Consider the following 21,330-nt stretch of genomic DNA (forward strand, 5'->3'; position numbering starts at 1 on the left):
CTATCTATCTATCTATCTATCTATCTATCTATCTATCTATCTATCTATCTATCTATCTATCTATCTATCTATCTATCTATCTATCTATCTATCTATCTATCTATCTATCTATCTATCTATCTATCTATCTATCTATCTATCTATCTATCTATCTATCTATCTATCTATCTATCTATCTATCTATCTATCTATCTATCTATCTATCTATCTATCTATCTATCTATCTATCTATCTATCTATCTATCTATCTATCTATCTATCTATCTATCTATCTATCTATCTATCTATCTATCTATCTATCTATCTATCTATCTATCTATCTATCTATCTATCTATCTATCTATCTATCTATCTATCTATCTATCTATCTATCTATCTATCTATCTATCTATCTATCTATCTATCTATCTATCTATCTATCTATCTATCTATCTATCTATCTATCTATCTATCTATCTATCTATCTATCTATCTATCTATCTATCTATCTATCTATCTATCTATCTATCTATCTATCTATCTATCTATCTATCTATCTATCTATCTATCTATCTATCTATCTATCTATCTATCTATCTATCTATCTATCTATCTATCTATCTATCTATCTATCTATCTATCTATCTATCTATCTATCTATCTATCTATCTATCTATCTATCTATCTATCTATCTATCTATCTATCTATCTATCTATCTATCTATCTATCTATCTATCTATCTATCTATCTATCTATCTATCTATCTATCTATCTATCTATCTATCTATCTATCTATCTATCTATCTATCTATCTATCTATCTATCTATCTATCTATCTATCTATCTATCTATCTATCTATCTATCTATCTATCTATCTATCTATCTATCTATCTATCTATCTATCTATCTATCTATCTATCTATCTATCTATCTATCTATCTATCTATCTATCTATCTATCTATCTATCTATCTATCTATCTATCTATCTATCTATCTATCTATCTATCTATCTATCTATCTATCTATCTATCTATCTATCTATCTATCTATCTATCTATCTATCTATCTATCTATCTATCTATCTATCTATCTATCTATCTATCTATCTATCTATCTATCTATCTATCTATCTATCTATCTATCTATCTATCTATCTATCTATCTATCTATCTATCTATCTATCTATCTATCTATCTATCTATCTATCTATCTATCTATCTATCTATCTATCTATCTATCTATCTATCTATCTATCTATCTATCTATCTATCTATCTATCTATCTATCTATCTATCTATCTATCTATCTATCTATCTATCTATCTATCTATCTATCTATCTATCTATCTATCTATCTATCTATCTATCTATCTATCTATCTATCTATCTATCTATCTATCTACCTATCTATCTATCTATCTATCTATCTATCTATCTATCTATCTATCTATCTATCTATCTATCTATCTATCTATCTATCTATCTATCTATCTATCTATCTATCTATCTATCTATCTATCTATCTATCTATCTATCTATCTATCTATCTATCTATCTATCTATCTATCTATCTATCTATCTATCTATCTATCTATCTATCTATCTATCTATCTATCTATCTATCTATCTATCTATCTATCTATCTATCTACCTACCTACCTACCTACCTACCTACCTACCTACCTACCTACCTACCTACCTACCTACCTACCTACCTACCTATCTATCTATCTACCCATCCACCCACCGATCTATCTATCCATCTACCCACCCACCCACCCACCGATCTATCTATCCATCTACCCACCCACCCACCTACCGATCTATCTATCCATCTACCCACCCACCCACCGATCTATCTATCCATCTACCCACCAACCCACCCACCAATCTATCTATCCATCTACCCACCCACCCACCCACCCACCGATCTATCTATCCATCTACCCACCCACCCATCAATCTATCTATCCATCTACCCACCCACCCATCTATCTATCTATCCATCCATCCATCTATCCATCCATCTATGAATCTATCCATCCATCCATGTTCTATCTATCCATCCATCTATCCATCCATTCATGTTATCTATCTATCTATCTATCTATCTATCTATCTATCTATCTATCTATCTATCTATCTATCTATCTATCTATCTATCTATCTATCTATCTATCTATCTATCTATCTATCTATCTATCTATCTATCTATCTATCTATCTATCTATCTATCTATCTATCTATCTATCTATCTATCTATCTATCTATCTATCTATCTATCTATCTATCTATCTATCTATCTATCTATCTATCTATCTATCTATCTATCTATCTATCTATCTATCTATCTATCTATCTATCTATCTATCTATCTATCTATCTATCTATCTATCTATCTATCTATCTATCTATCTATCTATCTATCTATCTATCTATCCATCTATCCATCCATCCATCCATCCATCCATCCGTCTATCTATTATTCTAATTTTATCTTTCTTTACAACTATTTATAATACTAGCCGTACCCGTGCGCTCCGCTGCACCCGTTAGAAATAAATATAAAGTAATTACATAATTAAAATAGGACATTTGATTCAGGGAACATTCGTGTTTGATAGAAGGATAAATAGTTTAATATGTAACTTAATTTAAATTGTATTTAAATAATTAAAATGCGATCATTTTGGTCCAGAGGCCACTCATTTGGTGCAATGACAATTCCTTTAACACGTTTCTTAATTTTTATTACATGCATCCATACTTTAATGAAGACTGACATATCATTTAGATTTAATGTGTATACTTTATTTGACTTGCTATATGTTTCCATTGAATTACGATAATAACTTAATTTTAACCCTTGCTACGTATCCAGTAAATGGCGCTTGGGCCACTATGGTTTTGAACTCTTCAACTAACTTAAATAACTTAAATTAAATTATATTATATTATATTATATTATATTATATTATATTATATTATATTATATTATATTATATAAAAATGTGTTGATAACGGATGTACACCGATAAGTAAGTTTTTAATTTGTTATGGGGGCTCTTGAATCTCAGGAGGAACAAATTTTATTTTACAACAGCGCAACATAATCTGCTTGGCTCATTACCCAATTTTTTTGCATTGCATTTAATGCATATGTATTTTATGTATTTTAACACGATTCAATTGAGCATAGTTAAAATTTGGATTATAAAATAATGGAATGCTAAGCTAACATATTATTACTGCATACTAAATCAATACACTCTTGTGGTTCGTTAATTTCTGAGATAAACATTATTTTAAGAAATACAGAAAACGAATAGACAGAATAGCCTATCAAGTTGTTTGTGCATAAGAAGCTATTTTAATCTTACCTATCCTCAATTCACTCCGAAGTTACTGTAATAACATTATAGCATTATGTCCATATAGATAAACTACACTTTCCAATGGTGAAATAATAATTAATTACACAAATCGGTTAATTTAGCTTCCGATATTACTTCATAGAAACACATAAAAATTCTCTGTAGGCTACCGTATGTTTCATAGCTTTCGATTGTTGTTGACGAAGGCCCCTTATAGACGAATTCATTTGTTTATTTCATTACACCGCCTTAAATGGCAGTTATTTTAATTCTGAAACTCATTTATCTCATTAAATATCAGCCTTATCAAAATGTTTCAAAGAATAAAACTTATCGGAAATGATTTTTAAAGAAATTTTTGTTATGTAACATTTTTCACAAAAATCAATAATAAGCGAGATATTTCGATTTATTTAATTCAGACCTCCTTATAACCCCCTTTTAAAAAAATGTATTTTGAATGCCATATAGCCTAAAATCTAAGTTACAACGAACTTAATTTATATTTCAATTTTCATTGAAATCGGTTCAGCCATTATCGCGTGAAAAGGTAACAAACATACAGACAGACAGACATACAAACAAAAATTTCAAGAAAGCGATTTTCGGTTTCAGGGTGGTTAATTATATATGTTAGGACCAATTATTTTTGGAAAATCGAAAATTACCAGAAAAATTTCGGCTACAGATTTATTATTAGTATAGATTGCACAAGCATTTCGAAATTTGAACAAACATAATTTTTCATTTGTGCATTTTTGCGACAAATATTTATTTTCTAGTACTTGGCTGCCGAGGGACATAAAAATACCACAATGTTACAGAGTTACGTTTTTCTGGTAAAATAAACTTCAAAGATTTTTTATGGATTTTTTTGTTTTTAATGTTGGTCAGGACCAGGTCTCCTTAAGTGATTTCTTGTTATATACGTATTACTTTAACGTTCGACATGAAACTCGGTAGCTCTTCTCACTTCCACTAACCGATATTGTTGATTTTTTCTTTACTAGGTCAAAAGGCGGTGGAAGTAGCAATCCTACATGTGTCTCGCGAGATACTTCTTCCATTCTCTTTGTTTGCTCTCTGTCTCGTATAATTGGTATCTTGAGGTCCGTTAGGTTGGCAGTCCTGCACTCTAGCCTTTGATTTATCCGCCCGCCATTGCTTCTCATTTCTGCTAAGTGCTATCACTCCATCTCGGTCGGTTCGAATCTCGCATCAAACCTTTCTCCTACTTTCTCCTTGTTTCAACTTATACTTGAGTGCATAAGCGTCACAAGAATCGTATTTCCCGACAACAGAAAAGACTTTGGAAACATCCAATACTGGGAAAGGTTGGCAGCAATACGAGTTTATGTGCATGTATATGTATATATAGATATGATCCATGAATTGTAGAGGAATTATTCGATTAAAATTCCATTGGGTAATTTACAGAGAACTGAATAACAATAATTTCAGGGTGCATTAATTTACATAGCAATGAATTAATGGATGGTTGCTGATGCAATTTACAGAATATGAAGTTTTAAATCACTGACATGATTTTTTTTTATAATTCTCTTATTTGAATATGATCTACACTATCGAGGTTTGAATATTTGACCTCATCTATCAATTCTATCTACAAACACTTCATGCAATGCCGAAAATTCATAATTTGTAAGAATTCTCTTTATATAATCAGCAAACAAAATGTTTCTATTTCCGCGAATATTATTTTCTTATATGGGTATAATTTACGGTATGGATAACTGAGAACTTTGATTTATTGCTATTGTCGTAGAGTATTTTCATCTATCGAAAATTTAGTGATTGTAATATCAGTAACGTAGACTGCATACACTGAGGTACTTAACCTCGTTTATCATTGATTATTAGAGAACAAAAATTCGCTCCGCCGCCGGGAATCGAACCCGTGTCCTTGGTTCTACGTACCAAGTGCTCTAACGTCTGAGCTACGCCGAAGTTCAATCCACAGCACCGGATTGAACCCCCTCCTGTAGTGTTTTTTTTCCTTTGTGGCCTGACTCCCAGTTCGACATATATGTTGACATATATTAAGTCAACTGTTATTATACAAGGAGCGTACTCAACTGAGTGACTTGGAGGCCGGGATTCCACAGTAATATGCACTGTTGGGCGGAGAATCTAAGTAAAGATTAATTTTTGTCCTACAGAATGTATCTGTTATGGTAACAATGAGTATTAAAGGAGAAAAATTCGCTTTGCCGCCAATCGTCATTTGTTCTACATACGAAGTGCTCTAACATCTGAGCTACGCAGAAGTTCAATCCATTGCCTTGTATAATGGAAGTTGACTTAATATATGTCAACATATATGTCGAACTTGTAGTCAGGCCACAAAGGGAAAAACACTAGAGGAGGGGGGTTCGATACGGTACTGTGGATTGAACTTCGGCGTAGCTCAGAGGTTAGACCACTTGGTACGTAGAACCAAGGACCCGGGTTCGATCCCCGGCGGCGGAGCGAATTTTTCACCTCTAATCATTGTTACCATAACATATATTCTGTAGGACCAAAAATTAATATTTCCGTAGACTTGTTTATCACGACTATCACAAAGATTTTTGCGCAATGCCGAAATCCATAAATTGTTAGATTTGTAGGTGTTCGGCTTATACAAGGTCCTCCGCATATGACGACACATACAGGAACTTTGCCTTCCGCAGTACGCCTGTTGTACGAGCCGAAGTTCAAGGATATTTATCTGGCGTTGCATGCGTGCAGTTCAACCCAGTCTCCTTTGTTCTATTCAATTTGTGTATAATTGAGTGCATTCCATTGTGTTTTTTTCTAATAACTTTTAAGAACAGTGAAGGAATTAGGCATACTGATTCCCGAGTAGCATTGTGCATTCCATTGTGTCTTTTTCTAATTGTTTGAGAAGGATGAAAGGATTACTCTTTGATGTGTAGTGCGGTGCAAGAAATGGAAGAAAATAACCAACAAGTCATTTTGAACATTTCGCAACAAGAGATTAGTTGATGATTTCAGAACAATCTTCGGGCATCTAAAAAAATGTATTGAAGCAGAAGGATACTTTTAACATCTGCTGTGACAAGTAAGATGGGCTTGTTTCACTTTTAAGTTTATAAACATTTTCTCTGCTAAAGAGGTTTTAGAATCTAAAGTTACTGCCGTAGAAATTATGGACGATTTCGCGGCAAATCTGCGAGGCGTATAACGCCTTGGTTTTCTGAACAGACTCATGCGAGTTGCGAGGCCCGCCTCGCACAAACCCGGACTACACGAGAGATAATGAGTGGTTTATATAGCTGGGAGGTGCGAGGTCTGCGTACCTCGCAGTTATAGAAATCACTCACTATCTATCGTGTAGTCCGGATTTGTGCGAGGCGGGCCTCGCAACTCGCATGCGTAGGTTCAGAAAAACCAAAGCTTAACAGAAAATGTGGCTGAGTATGCGGTGTCAGGGAAGCGTCATAATATGGAGAACCCGGCATAAGCATTTTCCTAATGGGTTTATAATTAGCATATATGGATACGATCGTCACTGTAGAAAACTGAGCTCTTAACCTGAGTTATTACACACTGTCGGAGGTGTTTTGCCATACATCTCTCTATTAGTTCCCCTTCAGGGGAAGGAAGGGACTGGAATTGTCGTCGCACGGAGGCTGCTCGAGTGGGCCCATTTTACTACCCGGGATGGAATGGTGTGCATGTCCTAAGGTCACCCGCGCGACGTCAGCGTGAAGAGCCCACAGCGCATAGCGCTACCACCAGCATCTAATGACCACATATCCACGGGATCCAAGTTTGGCGGCAAGTCCGAAATCTAGTAAAGAAACGGAGGAGTAGATGATGATGATGATGATGATGATGATGATGATGATGATGATGATGATGATGATGATGATGATGATGAAAGAGGGAAGTGAAATTATGATTGCGAAATGAATCCGAGGTCCAATGCCAAAAGTTACCTAGCATTTCTGCTTCGAGGAAAAATCTAGGAAAAACCTCAACCAGGTAACTTACCACAACCGTTCGTTTCAAGGTCAGACGTGCTAACCGTTACTACATAGTGGTGGTCGGTAGTTTGCCATGCCAAACTCTCATGAATTGTGAGGTCATTATGAAGTCAAGATTTTGCAAATATTTTCTACCACGTTTTTATTTTAATAGAATTTTGTACCTTTCTTGATTGATCTGTATTGTTTGAAAGATTTTCAGTGCAATGTCGAAGAACGACGAATTATTGTGGAACTACTTATGTGCTCAACAAGATGCAACGTTATTTCAAAGGACAAGCTCAACATGGAAAACAGAAGTCCGAATGCAAAGATAAAAATTGAATCCCTTCGTAAGAAATTTATGTCCTTTGATCTTTAGATCATTTTACTTCCGTATGATTAAAAACATGACTATCATTTGGTGAAAATCGAGATATGAGATTATAGACTGTATGGTCTGTACCATAAATGTGACTCGAATAGCATTTCTTCACTAAATATGCAGAGAAACATGATTTTAATTTCGACAGAGTGAAGAGGTAAATCTTATTTCCAATTGTCGAATGTTTTTTAAGCCATACTCTTACCACATGACATCGAGAGACTGTTTAAAATGTTAGTTCAAATTTGATTACAGATGAAAAAAAAACGAGTTTTGAATTGCGATGGATTATGGACATTGGCTTTGTAACATACGCCAAAACATAACAGTGCATGACTTCGTAACCCCCAACTAAAACATCAACGTTAGCAAATTGCCTTGCTTGTCTAATTGGAGACTTACCGCGCAATGTTTATATCGGCAAAATTAACTTCAATTTTCAGCTGATACTTATAACTTATAGTGGGAAATGATTAAATCTGTTTATATATACGATCCTGGATTTCTCAGGAATGCAATAAAGCTTTGTCTTGTTTCTTGCAGAGTTAGTCCTAAGTTAGAATACATTACCTGACATCTCATTATGAAAATAAAAAAAGCTACGAAAATAGCTGAAAAATAAAGCCAATTTTAATTTCATGAAGTTATTCTCAGGTGCAGTCGGTCTTTCCATGATCCATATAAAAGTTCTCAGTATATTAAAAACGCTTCCAAATTGATGTACCATTATTTTATTCTGGTCTCTGTAGTCAGTTATGGTATTAAGTAACGTACAGCACGATTCAGTATCTTCTTCGTTAATAGGCCTATGTTATATCACTTCTATTTTAAAAAACTGAACAGAAAGTGTTACTGAACAAAGAAAGAAACAAACGATCCAACACGTTCAAATATAAAAGGCTTTAGTTCGTTTTTCCTCTAAAACTCCGTCTTCTATGTACCATTCCATCTTTATCTTTAGCTGCCAACCCTAACCCCAACGGTCCATTTTTCTCGTACTGGTAGTGAGATATGTATTGTCAGAACTTCACTGTGTTCACAATGTTTGTTGTTTGTTTTCTTCAATTCCTGATTGCAGGTTGATGTCGACCATGAATCAACATGGTGGAGCGGTCTCACAGCCCTCTGAAACAGGAGTACATTTTATCAGCCGAGAAGCGCCCGTCGAAGTGCTGCTGCACGCTGGAAAGTCCTATTATTTGCAATGCGCATTAGTTAGGTTCGCTGCGCCTAGTGCAAAAGCATGCAAAGTATCTAGTATTGCGTCAGTTGAACTGGGGCATACTCTCCTAATTATCAGGGAGAAAATTCACGTTGACGGAGTGTTCATATAGTTGTGTTGACTTCAGAATATAACAATAACTTGTACGAGTTAACAATCCACGTGTGAAGAGAAAGAGAAAAAAGTGATGGAGAAGGATCGGGAACTCCAGTATGAAGGAACCATTTCAGACAAGAACTAGTACTAGATAATTCCCGAAATTAGATAAGTACTGCAGAAATAGAAAAGAAACAGCCGACCACAATGTGTGGTACGACTAAAGGCCCATTCACAATGAAAATTAAACATAACCGTAACATAAACACAGAAGTTTGCGGCCAAGTTATCAAATGGTATAATTCACAATGATTCACATTAACATTGCCGTTAGACGTTAACATGAAAGTTTGCGAACTCCAAATTTTCATACTTATGCTTACGTGATTTGCAAACAGTACACAATCGTGGACGCTGATTGTGTTTAAAAAATCTCAACAATTGCTGTATCTGTTCCAACAAATGTTTCCATTAAATTGTGTTTTCTTTCTCTAAACGGCCCCAGGGAAACTTACTTTCTGGACGAGTCTCGCATTAACATCTTACTCTGTTTTGTTTCATGTATTATTTAATTTAAAATTTCTCAGTTAAAAATGATAATACTTTCCAAGAAATATGAAACATACGAGAAATAAAACCAAAACATTGTCGGGCATGGAATTTTTCCGTTGTAACTGTGATGATCTGTGTTGTCCTGTTCAACTAGGACATGAATGTTTTTCCGTTGTTAACGTGATGTTTTGTGTTATTTTATGGACCTACGAATTACATATATATTTGTTCATTGTTAATATGATATTCTGTGTAGTTTACCCAACTATAGCATTGATGTTTTTCAGTCGTGACTGTATTGTATTCATTGACTTAGAGAAAGCATACGACTCGGTTCTTATAAAGCAGTTGTGGGAAGAAATAAAAGGTATTGGTGTTAGTTTACCCCTAATAGCGTTAATTCAGAGGCTATATAAAGACAGTCAAGCTGCTGTTAAGATAGGAAAAAGGTTATCAGCTGCCTTCTATACAACCAAAGGCTTGAGACAAGGCTGTAGCATATCCCCTACCTTGTTTAAAATATATATCCAACAGATACTGAAGCAGTGGAATAATTCATGTCGAGGAATGGGAATTCCAGTTGGAAATGAGACAGTGCACTCGTTGCTATTTGCAGACGATCAGGTGATAATTGCGCAATGTCGAGAAGATGCAAAATTTATGGTAAGGAAACTCCTTGAAGTATTTGAAGCAGAGGGACTGAAGGTTAATATGAGTAAAACCGAATACCTGGTGATAGGTGGAGATGGACGAAATATAAAGTTGCCCCAAGGAATAATTAAAATAGTGAAGGAGTTTAAATATTTGGGGTCGGTTTTGCATGAGACTGGAAACTGTAAAGCGGATATAGATTATAGGATAATGCAGGATAGAGGAGCAATAAAGATGTTGAATGGATTGCTATGGAGCAGGACAATAACAATGCAAACAAAAAAGAGAATTCTTGAGGCTATAGTGGAAAGTATATTGACATATGGGGCTGAAGGTTGGAGTCTATCGGAAGGCCAAAAAAGTAAGATACAGGCAGTTGAAATGGACAGCATAAGGAGAGGTGCTAGAATATCCAGGCTGGAAAAGAGAAGAAACGAGGATATTAGAAGGATAATGAACATGGAAGAATCGGTGATTGCAAGAATAGAGAGTAGACAACTTCAGTGGTATGGTCATGTAAGGAGGATGGATGAGGGGAGGTGGCCAAACGTGCTACTTCAGTGGTATCCAGCTGGTAGAAAGAAACGAGGAAGGCCTAGAAATTCATGGAGGGCTGGAATATTGAGGATGATGAATGATAAGGGACTAAATGAGCAGGATTGGAATGACAGACGCAGATGGAAAATGGGAATAAAGGGTAACCACTGAAAAGTGGAGAGGCCCTCAAAAGTAAAAAGTAAGACTGTATTGTATAGGCACACGTCCCACGTTATATCGGTTTACATGCAGTTGGGAAACAAAATTTTTATGGCCCAGAACCAGACAGTTCCAAGTCCATTTTACTATTTTTTTTTTCTCCAAGAGAGCTATTTTAAGCTCCTGACATTCAAAGTTTCATGAAACAATTTGGAATAGCTTCATAGCAACCTTATGGAGAGGAATATTTACAATTTTGTCCGATTCATATATGCAGACAAGAACTGGAACACAACGAAATACAGATTTCTTTCTTATAAAAAGTTGGACTTAGAACAGTCTGGTTCTCAGCCATCGATATGTATATTGACACATTATGTAGGTAAGTAGGTATTCATTCATTCATAGTGTTCTGCCCAAGGGCAGGTCTTTCACTGCAAACCCAGCATTCTCCAATCTTTCCTATTTTCTGCCTTCCTCTTTGTCTCTGCGTATGATCCATATATCTTAATGTCGTCTATCATCTGATACTTCTTCTGCCCCGAACTCTTCTCCCGTTCACCATTCCTTCCATTGCATCCTTCAATAGGCAGTTTCTTCTCAGCCAGTGACCTCCCAATCTTTTACTGTGGAAAGACTCATCATGCCACGTTTGCAGTTTTTCTTGGGAAAGGTAAATGCGGTAGCTTCCCGTTGCTTTCCACACACCACTTTATCTTTCGCATCTTGAAAGATTCCATGAGGCCTCATTGTGAAGGCGAAGAGAGTGTATTTGTCTAATTAGGCCCTCCGGGCTTCACCGAAATTCACCGCAAAGGTTAAATATCTATTCTATCAAGATTTTTGACTGGATCAGAGACCGGGAAATCCCAATTAGCTTTTGCCCCCTATAGTAGGTATATGGGAAGGTAAATAGAGGTAAATGGACAGTACATTAGTCTGATTGAATAAACCGATGGATAGAAATATAGTTGAATACAGATATGCATTCCTATCGATCCCACATTTAACAGTAGACCTACATAAAAATCTGAGGATTTAAAATTTCAAAGTAGCCTATATGTCAGGCACAGAGAAAAGGAGAGGAACTCGCTTTTTGTTTTATTAACCCACACCACTTTCCAACAGCAACGATGCGCTTACTTCCTCCTTTGAACTTCTGTTTGTACACAAGACGTCACCAGTGGCGGAATGTGATCGGATTATAACTATTTCGATGTATTATTATTCAAATCAATGAGGTACTGCACAACTAGGCCTACACATAAATATATTATAATTAATTAAATGTAACCAAACTAATACTCTTTCATTACAGATAATAATACTCTTTTATTACAAAACATGAAACTAATACTCATTGTTACGGTTTTTACGACTATCTGCATGACATTATCAAGCCATCGTGCTTCGATACGTAATGCTTGTCTATGTAGCATGCAGTGAATTGCAACTAATTCATCTGACGATTCATTAACGGATTTTAAAAATCGTCGTGATATAGTTACGAAGCCATTATGTTTCCCTATCATTGCTGGGGTGCATCTGTGGCTATACAAACCAATTTTTCCCAGGATAATTCATATTTTGTCACAAATTCAAAGACAGCTTCGAAAATATCATTTCCCCTTGTATTGCCTCTCAAAGATACAAAATCAAGAAAATCTCCAAATATGTTAGTTCAGAATCCACACCCCGTAGAAAAGTGGCTAATTGCGCAGTGTCTTTTGTATGTTTTCGTCGATAGTTAAAGAGTACCATATCAACTCTCTCAATTTTACTTTTTACTGATCTTCAACGTCCTTAGATATTTCCGTAATTTTGTCTGTGATAGTTCGGCGAGAGAAACTTATCGATTTAAATACTTCAGTTTTTTTCCGGAAAAAGACGCTTAGAGACCATCATCAAACACTCTCTAATAAATTCTCCTTCCGAGAAACGCTTCAAATTTTCGGCTATGTGCTACGAGATAAGATAACTGACTCGAATTACGTTTGTTACTAAACAAACTGAAGCGGGCTCATATCTAGTTTCCTTTAACTCTTATAACTTTCTGAGACGGTTTGGGCGTATAGAGAAGGAATATAAAAATTATACTTTTAAATATGCGTAATTCGGAATATCAAAATCACAAATAATTTCAAACACGTTACATAGAACACATCACAGCCATAACAAAATTACAAAACACCTCCATATATGCAGAACACATCACAAATACTAATCACACCTACAGAGACATCAACACAGACATGGAAATACTACACATCCAACCAAAAAGCCAGAAACTAAACACACTAGAACAATATGAAATATACAGACACACAAAAACACACCCCAATTAAATTCTCAACACACACACTCTTTGACTCCACATTACACCACACAAACACACCCTCACAGGAAACAAAACGAGAGGCGCCAAGACCAACAACGACCAGTTCTGAGGATGACCCATAATAGGTCGAAACATGTAAACCAGGTACGGTAGAATTTAACACAAGAAAGTCATATAATATATATTCCGAAGTGATACAGTGTTAAAAGTTGTGTAATCAAAATGTATAGTAAATAATAATAAATAAAAAACAGTACACATATATAATGAGACAGCCAACTATCTATATAACAACCACAATGTGAAAAATGAAATTAAATAACAATTAAAATATACCTGAAAAACACAGTTCACTGTAATCCTTTGCGTGAACAGTGTTAAAATGTCGTCGCACATTAAACAAACAAAATGCCTTATCGTTATGAGCGACACAAAAGTGCTTTAGTTCTCATTCGAGTTTGAAAACATATTTCTTTGCTCTACCATGAGACATGACTCCACCATTGATGTCCACTCAAATGTTATGAAAGACATAGTGGTGCTTGCTTAGTAAAGGTAGGAAAGTCGTGGTAACGGGTGGAAGGGGTTAAAATACGGACAGAGGGGGGGGAGGATACAATGAGGCACTTTTCCCATGACTGCTATATAAGAACATAGAATCAGTAGCCAAGTAGTTAGTCAGGAGATCAAAATAGTATTGTATACACGTAAATAATAACATTAACGATATAAAAATGGCTTAGCAATTTGTACAGATAGGTTTCATAAGCAGATTTATAAATTAATAGAGACCTAAAGGGAAATGAGGCAGAGGGAACTCACAAAGCAATGAAATCCTTGCTGACGGAACACACTAATGAAGACCGGACTATGAAGCTCATGATAATGTAAACTTAATCTAGATTATGTTACATAACCAATATCAACAGGAGATTTAAACGGACATTGCAGAGTTTATTCCAAGCATTTAATTCAGTTACTGACTCTGTGTGTCACAAATGTTTATCATAACTTTCTTAAACACAGTGTCAAAACCAAACGTGTTGAGGCAGAAAATTATAGAATCTGATCAATAGGGGTGTAAATTGGACATGTGACCAGTTGATCCACATATGTCACCATTAGCTTCCCACAAAGTAGTTGCATGATACATGAAACGGTCTGGATATAGAAGTTTATCTCTGAAATCGGATTTCTACATAAAAGCGCCGATCGTTTGGCTGCTCTTCACAATTCCCCTGGGCACGTTCATAATTCACATCCATTAACGGTTTATCCAAATATTCACAGACGTTCCGGTCCCTAGCGGTCGGCTTTGTGTCGCAGAAAGGGGTTGCTTTTAGTGGGCTGCCACATAGAAATGTCACAATGTGATAGTCCCTGGTGAGAAATATACGGATCGGAATTTGTGTCCCATTTTATGAGTGCGACTGTATGTCTGCGTCATCACTGCGCTACAGAGTTATGGCTGCAGAGCAAAAATGAACGCCAAGTTTGAATGGCGAATTATTGAATTGCATCGAAATAAGGCTCATTGCTATGAGTGAGCATCGTGTTGATACCATATGAACCAAACAGGAAAGCCAAGCGATATTTATTATATACTGGCACGTACGGCAGTCACTGCACCTGTCAACAGCCGACAAATCAATAAACCAATCAAGTTAATAAGTCGGTAAGACAATCCAGTTAAGTCTGAGAAGTTAAACCAAGTTAGTCAATTCAATTTAGTCCAGTTAAGTCAAGTGAAACAGTCCCTATAAGTAATTTCGGTGAACTCAATATCCAATCAAATGAAGTCAGATATGTTTAGTCAAATTAAACAAGCACGTTCTTAAAAAAACGTCAATCATTTCAGCCAAATAAAGCCAAACATTCCAGTCAAATAAAGCCAGTCAGTTCAGTGAGATCAACCAAGCCAGTCTAGTCAATCAAACCAGTCAGTCCGGACAAATCAAGCCAGCGAATCCGGTCAAATCAAGCCAGCGAGTCCGGTCAAATCAAGCCAGCCGGTCCGGTCAAATCAAGCCAGCGAGTCCGGTCAAATCAAGCCAGCGAGTCCGGTCAAATTAAGCCCTCGAGTCCGGTTAAATCAAGCCGGTCATTCCAGTCAAATCAAGCCAGTCATACCAGCGAAATCAAGCCAGTAAATTCAGTCAAGTCAAGCCAATCAGTCCGGTCAAATCAAGCCAGCGAGTCAGGTCAAGTTAAGCCCGTTATTCCAGTAAAATCAAGCCAGTCAGTCTAGTCAAATCAAGTCACTCAGTCTGGTGAAATCAAGCCAGTGAATCCAATGAAATCAAGCCCGTGAATCCAATGAAACCAAGCCAGTGAGTCCAGTCAAATGAAGTCAGAGAGCTGAGTCAAATCAAGCCAGTGAGTCCAATCGAATCAACCCGGCTAGTCCAGTTATAAATCAAGCCAGTCAGTTCAGATGAACATCAAGTCAGTCAATTCAGACAAACATAAAGTCAGTCAGTTCAGACAAACATCAAGTCAGTCAGTTCAGATAAACAAAGTCAGTCAGTTCAGACGAACATAAAGTCAATCAGTTCAGACAAACATCAAGTCAGTCAGTTCAGATAAACATCAAGTCAGTCGGTTCAGATAAACATCAAGTCAATCAGTTCAGATGACCATCAAGTCAGTCAGTTCAGATGACCATCAAGTCAGTCAGTTCAGAGGACCATCAAGTCAGTCAGTTCAGATGACCATCAAGTCAGTCAGTTCAGATGAATATCAAGTCAGTCAGTTCCGATAAACAAAGTCAGTTCAGACAAACACCAAATCAGTCAGTTCAGATAAACAAAGTCAGTCAGTTCAGATAAACAATGTCAGTCCGTTCAAATAAACAAAGTCAGTTCAGATAACATCAAGTAAGTCAGTTCAGATAAACATCAAGTCAGTCGATCCAGTGAAAACAAACCTATCAGTCAAGTCGTATAGAGTAACCCAAACCAAGATAGTGCAGTCATATTAAGCCAGTATTTCTAACTAAACTAGCCATGTCAGTCCATATCAGACAAGTTCATACAAACCAATCAAACCAGGTCGAATCACACGAGTCCAATACATTTAATTTAAATCAGGAATTACAAGCATATGAATCAGTTATATAAAGTCAGTAGAACCAATGAAGTCAAATTTGTCATTTCGGTCATACCAAATCAATAAAAACAGACCACTCAAACTCACTCCAGTCGCGTCAAACGAATTCAACTCCGTTAAGTAAAGTTAATTCATTCCGCATATCTAATCAATTGAGATCACTCGGAAGAAACAAATCAAGTTAATTCAATCCACTCAAATCTAGTCAATTCAGTTCACTCAAGTCAAGACAGTACAGTTAAATCATATTAGTCAGTCCAGTCAATTCAGTCAATCCTGTAAAATGGGACATTCCAATCATGCCACTCCAGCCTAATCGATTCAGTCAAATCAAGTTCCTGAAGTCAAGTCTAGTCATAATTGTTATGTATTAAATGACAACAGACGTTCTACAGTATCGTTGTTACTATAGTGTATTATATCACCGATAGAGCAATTAAACAGGTGGAAGCTCCGGTAATGGAGAATGTTGTGACATTATAAATGATTGAATCTGGACAAACTTAGTCGTGGGTAAATGATCCAACTGTTACTTATAGAGAATAAACTATTCAGAATTGTCAGTTCTTTAATTGGCTAGTGTTCTGAAGCTAAAACTATGTTGTTAATGTTTTGCACAGATTTTATTTTTCAATTTTTAACTAAAAACTACATCATTCTTACGCACTTATCAAAAAAATTTTTACAAATCATACGACTTTAGGAACTTCATCCTTTACAGTTTAATTATGCATCCTAATGTACAGTCTTAAAGAATTTACATGAGAGACGTGATTTGTAACAATTGTTGTGTTAAATGCGTAATAAAATGTAATTTTGTAGTTAAAAATCGAAAAAAAAAAATGTACGGAGCACCTATGGATTCACAACACATTTTTAGCTTCAGAATACTAGCTAATTAAAGAAATGATACTCTTGAATAGTTCATTCTTTATCTGCAATATTCTTTTACCCTAAAAACTCAAGAATAATGGTATTTTACAAACAATTTCAAATTAGTGTAATTCTGAAAATATTGAGATTAGGACAAATGTTTATATGAAATTTTTTGCTCAGAAAATCTTCGGAAATAATATCTGTAAGGGACGGTAAATTTTCGTGAATCACCTTGTATAAAAACACAGTTCATGAGATTATGTATGTTATTTTATCAAAGTACGTAGTGTTAAATAAAAAGAAAAACACTATCCCATAACTGTAATGTTTATATCACTACCTGTTTTTATATATATTACTTGTGTATAGTTGTGTATTTTTTATATAATTCTTTTTGTATGGGTTAATTTGGGTAGTTGTTTGCGTGTTTAGTTGGTATAACTGATGTGCTTAGTTGTATAGTTTTTGTGTGTTTAGTTTGGATAGTTGTTTGTGTGTTTAGACTGTATAATTTGTGCGTTCAGTTTGTATAGTTTTTGTGTTGTATATATTTTTTGTGCGTTTAGTTTAGATAGTGTGTGCGTGTTTTTTTTACTATAATTTGTGTGTTCAGTCTATATAGTTTTTCGTGTTTAGTTTTTATAATTTGTAAATGTATAGTGTAAGCTCTCTTGGACTGGCTCCTCTAGTGTAGTAGACCTTCAATTCACCCTACACTACTGTAGGAGGCCGTTGCCCTTATGGAATTTCAGGCTTTTCATTTTCATATTTCATCACATATATGTATGTGTGTATAAAGATTAATTAGAGTAAGTTTAGTTCTGCAGGTTCGTTTCTCCGCAAAATCGCAATTTGACTAGAAACTTGAGTTGCTGTTTGCATTTAATGTCGGGGATATGAGAGAGAATGGCTAGTGGAAATAAATAGGACAAAACGTCGCGCATTGTGTGACGCGCAGGGGTTCGAGGATTTATAAGGATGCTGCCAATGCTATGACAAGTAATTGTAGGAACAGGCACAAAAAAAACTGTGGCGATGCGGTCAGAATAACAAAACAGCAGCGCGACCCGCAATAAAAACACGACGGCCATATAATTCAACACAAGTGAGGCGGGATCGCACGAACGATATTTTTCTGTCGTATTATTAGTAAAAATATGACCCGGCTTGTTTTGTGTATCTGCTTTGTCTAAATAGATGATAGTTGTAACCTTTGTAATCTCAGAATTCTACTCGTGGCTTTGATTTGTTCATGCGCAAAATTGCGGAAAATTTAATACTTAACGTTTATATACATTTAAAAGTTATTATACAGTATATGCACGTATGATGACTATGTAAACAGATGCTCGATCGTTCTTTTTTCATATTTCTCAATCGTTTTTACGTGAGCAAATTTGAACAATATGATGCGAGATTTCTGGCTGTTTTTATCATGATATAGTAGATGTTAAGCAGTGATTCCCAATTGAATCGTAAATTACGGAAAACCCACAAGTCACAATTTTTCTCAAATTCAGTTATTTATATGATTGCAATATTCATACATAGACCTTTCATGTGGCGCAAAAAATTCCACACGGCCAGTGCTCAATGCACATTTCACAACGGCAATAAGTTACTGTGAACTGCATGAACATAAAAAATCCTGGGCATATGGATTTTTTTTGAAACTAAGTAATTTTCACTTTGTTTTCTTTGTTTTCATAAGGCTAAAGCAACTAGGAGAATTAAATATACGATCCACATAACTTTTCATTTTTCTGTGTTTGTGTATTTCTTTCCAATTTCTTAGCTTTAATATACATTTAAAGTTTTTTTATAAGGTTAAAAATTGTCCTTCTCCGTTTTCTTCACCTAAAATTGTCATTAATTGCAGAAACTACAAACCCCAAATTTACAGGAAATTAAGATTTTTTTTACAGAAAATAAACTAAAAAATTAAAGTTCATGTATGTCAAAGACCATAACCTATTATTCATTTTCATTTAGTGTTCTGTCTAAGGGCAGGTCTTTCACTGCAATCCCAGTTTTATCCAATCTTTCCTATTTTATACCTTCCTCTTTGTTTCCTCATATGATCGATATATCTTAATGTCTATTATCTGATATATCTTCTTCTGCTCCGAACTCTTCTCCCGTTCACCATTTCTTCCAATGCATCTCTCAATCAGTTTCTTCTCAACCAGTGACCCAGCCAATTCCTTTTCCTTATCAGTTTCAACATCATTCTATCTTCATTCACTCTTTCCAACACAGCTTCATTTCCTATTCTGTCTGTCCATTTCAACGTTCCATTCTATGTATGTATGGTTAGAATTAGATGCAAGTTAAAACAAAGAATATTCATTTACGACAGTTATGTGTAAACATATTCTTAAAATCCCGCAAGAGGAAATGTCATAATTATTCCGGAATACACGTTCAATCACCACCAACAATTTTTAAGGGAAGAATATAATAGGCCTAATATAATTTGGAATTTTTCCTAATTGATGCACATTTTTCATTTTTTGCATGTAGAAATATCATTGCTGCAAAAACATAAATTCGAGATTAGTTTTTGAAAATAAAATTTCGGGGCCCAAATTAAAAAAAAATGTACAAATATTCAGCAATTCCCTAAAATAGATATAGGCCTAGTGTAGCCATTTTGGAAGGTAAATCATTTTTTACTCATAAAAACACTTTCTTTAAAATATCCCTAGCATAATTTTGATATTGGCTTTCAGAACAAGAATGAATTTTAAATGTACTTTTATAGAAATAAGGAGGTATAGCTTTGAAGTGAAACAAAATAATACATTTCTTTACAGAGAAGAGTTTCCTAACAGCCTAAAGAATGTGTTCCAAATATCATGCATGTGGCATTAATAGTTCCGAAGATATAACACTTTTATAAGAATGAAACAAAGAATTAAAGTTATGGAAAATTGCAATCAAAGTTTATTGTCATTTAGAAAGTCTGTAGGCTACATCAGAACTTTGTAAGTGGCGTTTCAGCAGCTAACAAAGCCATAAATTTGCATTAAATTTTCTGTAATATATTTCTCACATATCACAGATTATTAACTTAAAGATTTTTTTTATTGTAGCCTACTGATTTTCCGCCATATTTAACTATCACTTTCTCTTGAAAACCCTGTGCTTTAAAAATAGCTCGCAGCAACTGACAAGGGCATACATGTGCAATAAATTTAATTAAATAAATTTTTCACATAACAAAGCGTATTTAAAACAAATTTTCTTCTTAAATTCACTGGGTTTCTACCATGTTAAAAAAAATGCTCTCCCTTTACGTTGGTGGAAGAGTGTGATCACATGGCTTTTTAGTTGGTTATTTAACGACGCTGTATCAATTACTCGGTTATTTAGCGTTAATTGGTTTGGTGATATGGGGATGGTATTTGGCAAGATGAGGCCCATGATGATTTTAGTTGGTTATTTAACGACGGTGTATCAACAACTTGGTTATTTAATGTTGATTGGATTGGTGATAGTAAGATGGTATTTGGCGAGATGAGGCCCATGATGATTTTAGTTGGTTATTTAACGACGCTGTATCAACTACTCGGTTATTTAGCGTTGATTGGATGGGTGATAGTGAGATGGTATTTGGCGAGATGAGGGCGATGATTCGCCGTAGACTACCTGACATTTGCTTTACTGTTGGGAAAACCTAGGAAAAAACCCAACCAGGTAATCAGGCGAAGGAGAAATCGAACCCACGACCGAGCGCAACTTCGAGTCGACAGGCACTGTCGGACTACTGAGCTACGCCGGAGGCTGTGATCACAAGGTATTCTCTATAACTGCAATTTGTGAGTTGCCCTTAAGCAAAGCGTCTAATAATCGTTAAATAGTTAGGTATAATTATTGATAAATCATTTAAAATAGAATAATCATATTCATTATATTTGTAATAAATTACGTAAAACATTATATTACTTTGTTGTTCTAAGATATATTTTGTCAATTAACTATTGACGTATAATTTATTTAGCATTATTTCAATCTATATTTTTATTTGGTATTATAGGTGGATGTGGAACTTATAAA

The sequence above is a fragment of the Periplaneta americana genome, chromosome 11, assembly GCF_040183065.1.
Source record: "Periplaneta americana isolate PAMFEO1 chromosome 11, P.americana_PAMFEO1_priV1, whole genome shotgun sequence".
Taxonomy (NCBI): Eukaryota; Metazoa; Arthropoda; class Insecta; order Blattodea; family Blattidae; genus Periplaneta; species Periplaneta americana.